This window comes from Protobothrops mucrosquamatus, unplaced genomic scaffold, assembly GCF_001527695.2.
Source record: "Protobothrops mucrosquamatus isolate PMUCROS unplaced genomic scaffold, P.Mucros_1.0 scaffold78, whole genome shotgun sequence".
NCBI classification, from domain to species: Eukaryota; Metazoa; Chordata; class Lepidosauria; order Squamata; family Viperidae; genus Protobothrops; species Protobothrops mucrosquamatus.
In genome coordinates, this window is record NW_015386455.1 from 291,101 (window position 1) to 300,493 (window position 9,393).

The 9,393-nt window shown below is 34.4% G+C and overlaps 1 protein-coding gene across 1 annotated transcript in view; it reads right to left on the reverse strand.

Annotated features, from left to right (window-relative positions):
* The window catches only part of SUPT3H (SPT3 homolog, SAGA and STAGA complex component), a 70,808-nt gene extending 65,830 nt beyond the window's left edge, over positions 1 to 4,978 (reverse strand). Inside the window, exon 1 of the mRNA XM_029283404.1 lies at positions 4,898 to 4,978. The gene's annotated coding sequence lies outside the window, so the exon portion shown is untranslated. The remainder of the gene's footprint in view (positions 1 to 4,897) is intronic.
* Positions 4,979 to 9,393: the final 4,415 nt, after the last annotated feature.

The following is a 9,393-nucleotide window of genomic DNA, read 5'->3' on the forward strand; positions in this document are numbered from 1 at the left end:
GAGGAGATGGATTGTTTAAGTTTAGAGTTTGGAGTTAGAGATATTAATATTTGTTTACTTGTATTTGAATATTAGCCTAGGTTTGGTTTGGGAAGTCCGGGGGGCGGGGGGATGGGATATAACATTGTGTAATATCTGTGATGTATTTCTTTTTTTTATGATGAAAACAATAAAATTTTATATTGAAAAAAAAAGAAAATAAATATCCAGTCTTCCTTATACGTGTTCTGATAATTTCCTATATGTGGAGTTAATGTATTTTTTTTTAAAAAAAGAAGATTGTTAGGAAGCTGCCAGGATTTGTTCTCTCCTTCTGAGAGACAGAAGGATAGAAGTAGATACAACTGCAAATAAATAAATCAAATCCTGGTTAGTTACAGATAATTACAAATAAACCCTAAAGAAGAATTTGCTCAGAATTTCTTTGAGAATACTTTTATTTATACTAAGAATACAATCTGCTAAAATTTCAGGAAAGTCACTGCTCTGCACTCCATTCCAGAGATGAGAATCACTGGCTATTGTCTGTTGTTCTCATACCTATACTTCAGACTTCCCACTAAAAGGCAAATCTAAGTTTCACAAAACCCATGTCATACCTACTTTCTCTTTTCCTTTGTACAAGTACAAAGTATTCTACTTTGTGAGTAGAATACAATAGTTAAAAATAAATATTCCTTAAAAAAAATGTTTGAAAAGAAAACATTCTAGTGTACTTTATGCTTTCAGTTGCATCCCTCAACTTAAACCATTTCAGGATTTTTCCCTCCACACAGCTTTTTTCCCCTTGAGCTTCCCTATGTCCAAAAGATAATATTGAAGAAATGTCAGATTTAGAAAAAAAAAATCTAACAAGTTAGAGATGGTATTGAAAGTAGACTTACAACTGACATGGCAAAGAATGAATTATAGAAGGAAATTTCATTGGATCTAAAAAAAAACACCAAAACCCTAACTGAGCTATTAAAATTTAGAAAGGAAATATAAATGACAAACCTGGAAAATGACCTGGATAACTTTTTCCTATTGGATTTATAAAAGAGACTTGTTAAAACCTTGAAGAGCTTGATGTAATGGGACAAAGAAGAAATGCAGAAGATTTCAACCTCCAGCTCAAATATCCGAATAAAGTCCAGGATTACTTTCATTTCTGAAAAATGTACTGGTTTATTGAATACATGGCATGGTATAGACGAAGGAAAACTAACTCTAAAATCCCAAGGCATCTAACCATAGTATATAACAATGACATTCCCAGCCAAACCCCCCAGATGTCTACGTAGCTCATGTAAACAAATTCTCTTTGTTATGAGAACAGTCTGCTATCTTCTACACATCTGCTAGAATGTCCTTGAAAGATTTCCAGAGAGCCTTCTCTCAGCAAACTACCGCAGAACTGGAAATGTTTCGTTTTTCTAACTAACTTTAGAGAGAGTGAAGATCACTAAAAAAATTTATACTTGTTGAGATGAATGTTTGAAGTCACTTCTTTATATATTTCTTTTCTCTTTCTTCTCTTTTTCTATTTCTTTGCACTTTTTACTTCTATTTTCTTTTCTTTCTGTAAGTTTAGTTTGCATTAAAATTTATATTATGAACAAAATTCTTAATAAAATTACACATTGATAGATAGTAATTGTGTTTACTTCTTCTTGCCTAACCTCCAGGAACTCTGATTATACCATTTGACTTACTTCTGAGGCCCCATTTTTTATATCTGCATAAAAACTCTTATACTTATTGCTAACAGGAATGCAATGTAGAATAGCAAATCATTCTGATTATTTGTGATAGAAATGTTTTAAGGAAGGTATTGTCTTGTCAGCAATTCATTAATAGCATGAAATGGATTACATTTCCAAATATCTGTTTGCATTGGTTTACTTCTAAGTAGATGAGTAAATAATTGGGCTACCTATTAGAGTGCACGGAAAGAGTGAACACTAGGTGTCAGTGTAAGAAATGAGGGGGGGGGGAAACCCTGTTGCTTCCAATCAGGTGGATAAGCTAAAAAACCAGAACCAGCTGTAACCACATTTACTTGTAACTGCATAATACTGTTAACAAGCCAACCTTCCTTAGAAAACTGATTCCCAAACCATCAGGTTCACTTGAAATCAGATAAGTATTAGAAGCCACAATGATTTCTCTCTATTAAATGCCACTGAAGTGGTTGTTAAAATATATCAAAATACCTTATAACATTAGGCACTAATTTATTCCATCAATACTTGTCAAAGATATATTCAGATGGCAGCTGACCATTCCAACTATAACTCTATAAAAGTTCCTTAATAACTGGCATAGGATTTGAGTATTACAGTTGGTAATTTGGAAAGTGTAATTGCTACTGATCAGATTAATTTATTTGGACTGACACAGGACTGGTACGGGCATATGTGGTTGGAATACCCTTGACTATGCAAAATGGTCCATATGGAATTATCATTTATTGAAAAAATAGAAATGTTGATGTTACTTTAAATATAACTGATTCTTAGCCCAAGGATTGCAGTCTGGCAGAATTTTAGCTTAGACTAAAATTGGCAAGTTTTTAAAAATAGTTGTTTTATGCGGAATTGCTACTAAATCAGCATTAATATCCAACTTTTTATTTCACAGTCATCATCACTTATTCACATAAACACCTTCTCTTGAAGCTGCTTTCATAAGTTAGCCACAACTTAGCGGAATTTTTAAAAATTGTCATTTTTATTTTGTAGGATAAAACATAAATTTAAAGCAATGCATAAAAATAGGTAACACTTTGAATTTTAAACATTCAGTGATGACCTTTAGATTCAAGAAAGGAAAGACTGTTCTCTCTCTTGCTGCTTGGGCTATGAAAACCCAAGAAACTTGTGACTGAATTTTAAAATAACCTGCAACTTCTAAATTTTATTTTTATTATGGTTTTATTCTCCTGTAGTATTTCTGTTCTCCTGCACAGGTCAGAATGAGCACTTGGTATCCCATAACACCTCCCCCTCCCCCCCCCAGATAATTGTTTGTATTTACCAGCAAAACAAAGAGCAAAACAAATACAGTTTCTGCAAGGCATAATGCACCTGTTTATCCCATTAAATCATTCTCAGGCCCAGCAAATTTCAGTTCTTTGATGAGAATTTGTATGCAACTTTATCACAGCATCAGGGAGTAGTAGTCCTTATGGATGGATGGATGGATGGATATGATCTGATATGCAGTTTTCAAACTCAGGGTCATAATCCCTTAAAACTCACAGTTAAATTTGAGGGAAAAGGTCAAAGGTTGTTTTGCACACACGAAGCATGCATATAAGACTGATTTTGCTTGTATCCAAATAAAATGCCAGGACTCTTCCCTGCCTTAACTGGACAAAAGAAGAGCAAAGCCAGTGTTTTCTACAGCTGTCGCTACGAAGTGCAAATCCTGATCTATAATAAACTTGCAACAAGAAAGTAAGAGTATCTGTCTCAAAAATAAAACCCAGATTTTTTTTTGAAAGATTTATTTTATTAGAAAACTAAGCAATTCATCCCTCTGTCTGTTTCAGAAGATCTCTCAGTTCTCTGGAGCTCATATTTGGGATACAGAGATGGGAGTATCCAATCTACAAAATTTCCTCATGCAATCTGGAATCAGGGGCAATATCTATCTACCAAAGATTTAGCTTATCAAACAAATTTGAAATTGTTGATTTTGGAGATGGAAAGGAATGAGGCTTTTTAGTTAGCTGCTATAAATTGTAAACTGCTATCTTCAGGAAAAAGCAGTATCAGCACTTCTAAATTTTCTTGTTGACTAATCTTTTGTGGCAATACAGAAAAAATGTATTTGCAAGTATCAAGTGTTCACTTATATCTAAACAGTGATAAATCAAGGAACAAAGAGAAAGTAAAACATGTAAATTTATAATTTAATAAAATATGTGTGGTTCATAATACAACTAAACAATAAAACGTATTAGGTATTAAATAGAATAGATATTCTATTTTGACCATGGCTTCTAAGACAGGAGATAACTAGGAAAAAATATTTTCCCATCTGTACTAATGTTCCATTAAAAGGAACATTTAAAGATATTTGAAATGTATGCAGCTTTTTAAAAAGTTATTGTTAGCTACAAGCACACATTTTTATAAAATTCTTATTTCTTGCATTATTATGTTAAATAGTAACATAACAATTAATGCTACTTCCTAACGCTCTGTTTTTTTCTTTCTTTTTATGACCCTTTAATCCCTTTATTCAGGGTGGAGTCGGGGCAACTGAATGGAGCTAAGCATTTACTGGCCAGATGTCTTTCCTGACACCTACACAAAGTTCGCAGCAGATATTTTCTCTTTAAGCCCTGATAGAGAAACATCTGCCAGTGCCTAGGATTGAACTCTCAACCTTCCAAGTGGGAGGTGAGGGTCTTCACCTCTAGGCCACCACACCACTCCAATTCCTAATGTTCTGATATTCTGTCAAATAAAAATATGGCTTTTTATTCAATTTCTGTGCTTCCAGACTTCTGTACTATTGGACTAAGACAAGTGTGTATTAAGACTGAAGATCCAATTCCTAACCAAATATTAGACAATAATTTAAAAAAATAATTTTTTAAAACAATCACATAAAACAAGGACTTTTTATGATGCCCTACTGGCAAGAAGTGACACTAGCAAATAATTTTCTAAAAGTAGTTAAGCAGTATTTGCCACATATTAACTGACAGTTAATTTCTGATAATGAATTTAGTACATGGGTCAACCTCAACAACAACAACAGCAGCAACAAAAACCTTACCAAATTAATTAGTTGAGTGTGGACAATGTCTTCAACCAATATTGCTGATTTCATTAAAACTGTTGATCTTCTGTTTTCACTTGTTCAACTTCAACAACAACAACAACAGCAACAAAAACCTTACCAAATTAATCAGTTGAGTGTGGACAATGTCTTCAACCAATATTGCTGATTCATGTAGGGGCCTGCGAGCATCTCCTAAGGAAAACCTAAAAGACAATTTACTGTAGTTAGCAAACTTTATAAAAGATAAATATAGAAAGAGAGAGAAAAAGAAATATACTGTATAGTGTTAAATAGTAAAAGAAGAATTAGACCATATGATGCAAATAGATTGAGAAGAAAAAAAAAATGTTAAACCTAAACTCATGGCCTTCATGGCCTTTAGCCTGGGTATAAATCAGGATTTTAAGAATTCTATGCTTAGGAGCAATTAAGCTGTCTCCACATTTCAGTGAATAATTAATAGCTGTATCCACCAAAAATTCCTCCATCTCTAAAATTCAAAAGTTTCTATCAGCTTCCTAAAACATGCCATTAATGTAAGCCTGGTAGTTCAAGCAGGATTTAGGGTACCCAGAAAATTGTTCATAGTCCTATAGTCCATACATTTATCTAATCTCCATCAAAAATAGTAATCACAATATCTTGTGGCAAAGAATAAACTATGACAGCTTCAGAAGCGATTTGAAAATATTTTATGTAACCTTTATCTATACCAATTTTATCTATAGAAGGGGCAAAATCAATGGTGGGATTCAGCCAGTTTGCACCACTTCGGCAGAACCAGTAGCTAATTTTTTGTTGCCCAGGCCCAGAATGGACTTCTGGAAGCGGCATCCACATAGAGAACCGGTTGTTCATATATTTGAATCCCACCACTGGGCAAAATACCCTCTGTAAGATATAAAGCTGATAAATGGGTGGCGGATTCATTTTCCCAACTATTACTGGTTTTGCCTACTGATCCTTCATCATGACGACTCTGTTTTTCCTTCCTGGCTTTTGGTTGCTGGATGCCCAAGCTTATCTGTGATTCCATCCTCTCTATGTTGTTAACCAATATATAATACATACATAGAAGCAGAAACAATGAATTTAATAAAGTAAACATCTCACACTGACTTGAAACTGCTTTTTAAAACGAAAATAAGGCCTAATTAAGCAAAAAAAAATTAAAGGTTTGACCAGAAGTCATAGCAGAATAACACTTTAAAAGCCCTATCCAATGAGGATCACGCAGACAACAAGCCACCATCAGAAGCCTCTCTAGAAAGGATAATGGGATTGTATAAACAAACACTGGAACCAACAATTATTGTAGCTGAGCTTCAACACCAGCAACAAAAAAGAAGATTTCGACTCACCATCAAGAATCCAATATCATAGATGGAAATGAAATGAACGAGTTAGGAAATTCCTATTCGTTTTTAGTTACCTACTCATTGTTCTCATAGTATTTGGTGGGCATTTTATTATTTTCTTTTGTATACAAATGTAGTTGTATACATTATCTATTACGATACAAATTTGATATATAGTTAATCAAAATATTTGTGTTAGTATCTTTTGAATTCCAAAAAGCTTCCAGATACATCTAATAGAGAAACAAAGGAAAATATTTACCAGTGATGCAATATGAAAAATAAAACATTTTCTGAAAGTATTGCATTTTTACATTTTTTCAGTTCTGTCATATTATTGTACTAATGAGCTAATTTCAAGCCATTATTCCCCAACAAAACATTTTTGCCCAGTGTGAACTTTTAACAAAAATAATTTTAATGGGGAGAAAAATGAAGAATAACCATGAGCAAAATTTGGGAGCTATAGCAAAGGGGCTAGCAACCCAGAGTTTTGCTCTTCAGCAATTCATTAAGAAATACACAAATGTAAAAAAAAATATTATTCCTTTGTTGATTTAGAAAGAATGCATGATAAATTATGTTTATTGTACTTATGCCTATTATGCGTATTATAAATTGTTTATTAAATTGTGGAATGTTATGCATGAGTACGTAGTTGAAGGTTGGTTGCTAAACGCAATCAATGTAATATTAGTAGACTATGAGCAAGAACAAATGGAGTGGTTAGTGAAAAGTTCAAGGTTGAGCAAGGAGTAACACAAGGCTCTATTTTGTGCCATTTATTCTTTAATATATTTATAGGTAACCATATAAGAATTGCTGTGGTGATATTGGAAGTGTGATAGTTGGGAATGTGAATACAAATCTGCTTTCGTATACAAATTATACTTATTACTGAAGAAAACCCGAATGCTTAGATAGACTATATGATGTAAAAAGGAGTACAGATCTCAAAAGAAATGTAATAAAGACTAAAACAACTATTAGAATATTTCCTATTTAAGGAAAATAGGGACATTTTAAGATGAACAAAATAGGTATGAGCATTTACGCAACCCCCCCCCCCCCGGCAGCATTTATCCTCTAAATTCCAACTATATGAGAGAAGTTAGAATATACTATGGTTATGGACAAATTTAGGCTCCTGTCGGACCTGCCACAACTCTAAATAAAAATGATCCTTGGCTCCATTTGTTGAGAAATGTATAGTTTATTAGAGATCAAGTATATAGCAGTGGTGCAAAGCCAGATCTGAAAATCGCGCGCCAAATTCCCTATGTTCTACTTTTCCCTCCCTTAAATGTCTGCCATTGCCACCCCAGGGTAATCAATCAGGTCCCGGCATAATGGTCAGTTCAAGTGTAGTTTGGTGTGCTTCCCCCTCTCCTTCTTCCAGCTGGGTGACCTTGAGGCAGTGTCTCAAGGAGACACACTCACAGCAAGCATAAGGTGGCAACTGACTAGCTTCTTCCATGGAGTGGAAACAATGGCTGCATCCTGTAGATAAACCCTTTAAAAATTATTAGGAGAAGTCTTAATGCCATAGTCAGCAAAATGTAGAGCAAGCAAAAACAGAGAATTAATGCCACAAAATTATTTGTATCCTAATGAAAGATGTTTCTGAGGAAGAAAGACCTAGCAACAAACTTCAAAACACTCATGGTGGAGGAACGTGTTCACCATGAGGAATGTCCTCATGGTGGAGGAAGGCACAAACAAAAAATAAAGTAATTGCATTCTGAATTTGCAATCCTGTTAAATGTGATAATCCAGATAATTATCCTCAGGTTTTTGAGTATATGTGGTATATATGTATATGTTTTAAGTGAATATAGTGGCAAGATTATTCTGGCAGCAAAGCAATTAAGGACCAACGGGACTAGTGGTGTGGGTACGTACAATATTCAGGAAAGCAGCATATTTTCCTTGTGCTTACTATCTATGTCTTTCTCTGTCTTTGAGCAAATAGCAATAGCACTTAGACTTATATACCGCTTCACAGTGCTTTACAGCCCTCTCTAAGCAGTTTACAGAGTCAGCCTACTGCCCCCAACAATCTGGGTCCTCATTTTACTGACCTCGGAAGGATGGAAGGATGAGTCAACCTTTAGCCAGTGAGAATTGAACTGCCAAACTGTTGGTAGTCGGAGGTCAGCAGAAGTAGCCGGCACTACTGCATTCTAACCACTGTGCCACCACGGCAAACCTTGATTCATAGGCAATATGGCATGCAGCTGCTCAGAAATCAGTATATTCTCATGTATTCTTTTAAAAAGGTATAAAGATTGTAATCTACTAAAATCAATAATGTTGTGTGTTTTTGTCTTGGAAAATGATACTAATTCACAAAAGACAACCAAGGGAAATGCACAGCAATGCAACAACCAGTGTTTCACATGCAAAGCACAATGACTTTCTACTATGCAACTCAACCTGCTTCCGGAAAAATTTCTTCAGATATTTATGGCTCTACAGAAGCAACCTGATTGAAACAGAAAGAGGAGAAACAAACAAAAAACCAGGAAGAAATCATCTATTTGCATAAAAAGGGCTTGACCTAATAAAGAATTTTTAAAATACAAATTTTCCTATGTAGTTAGGTAGGTAGGTAATTGGGGCAATAATAATGAATAGATTTTTAATAATGAATGGATCTATACTAAACTATAGAGAGCCAATTTGCTGTAGTGATTAAAGGACCAGGCTAGAAACCAGGATACGGTAAGTATTCCCACCTTATGCACAAAGTCAACTGGGTGACCTTGGACCAAATCACTTATTCTCAGCCCAGGAATAAAAAGGCCATGGAAAACCATTTGTGAAAAAGTTGCAAAAAAGCCTAGAGACTTACCTAAGTCTGACTCGAAGACAACCCCACCCCCAAAATCTATTGTGAATCTAGTAGCTCAGATACCAAGACACTAGATATTAGTTGCACTCTATAAAGTAAGTTGCTTTGGAAAATATTAGCTCCTTACATCCTACACAAGAAAGAATGAATGAGTAGAATGTACTGATAAAAAATGTTATCTGACTAATTTATGTCTTATGGTAATGTACACATATAGGTTAGTCTATAGTTCTATTTCTTGTGTGAACTATGTAGATCTACTGAGCTAATTCAATAAACCATGGTTAAATAAATGAATGAGTAAGTTTCTCAAATTCACCCACTAGGTATACAGCAATTAATGGGCTCATCTGGTCCCTAGGTTCGGTGGTGAACCACCCTCTGTAACAATAATTTATCCAA